At 10.0% G+C, this 211-nt stretch overlaps 1 protein-coding gene across 1 annotated transcript in view; it reads right to left on the bottom strand.

The window, feature by feature from the left end:
- Positions 1–211, bottom strand: part of LOC119585640 (EH domain-binding protein 1-like) — a gene marked incomplete in the record, with an annotated part of 320,960 nt that overhangs the window by 151,321 nt on the left and 169,428 nt on the right.

The raw sequence follows: 211 nt of genomic DNA, 5'->3' as shown, positions 1-211 counted from the left end.
TCATTCACCCTGTTTCTCACATTCCATAACTAACAAATATATATGTAATTCTAAAGAAAAAAATATATATGTGGAAATATATGATTTATTTTTTTATATATTTTAATTTTTTTTTAAATTATATATTTTAATTATTTTTATATAAAAAATTTTATCAATTATATAAAAAATTTAATTAAAAATATATAAAATTATTATTTTTAAAATAAAA

The sequence above is a fragment of the Penaeus monodon genome, chromosome 20 (assembly GCF_015228065.2).
Source record: "Penaeus monodon isolate SGIC_2016 chromosome 20, NSTDA_Pmon_1, whole genome shotgun sequence".
NCBI classification, from domain to species: Eukaryota; Metazoa; Arthropoda; class Malacostraca; order Decapoda; family Penaeidae; genus Penaeus; species Penaeus monodon.
The sequence above is the reverse complement of the archived record's forward strand: the minus strand, read 5'-3'. Positions and strand labels throughout refer to the sequence as shown.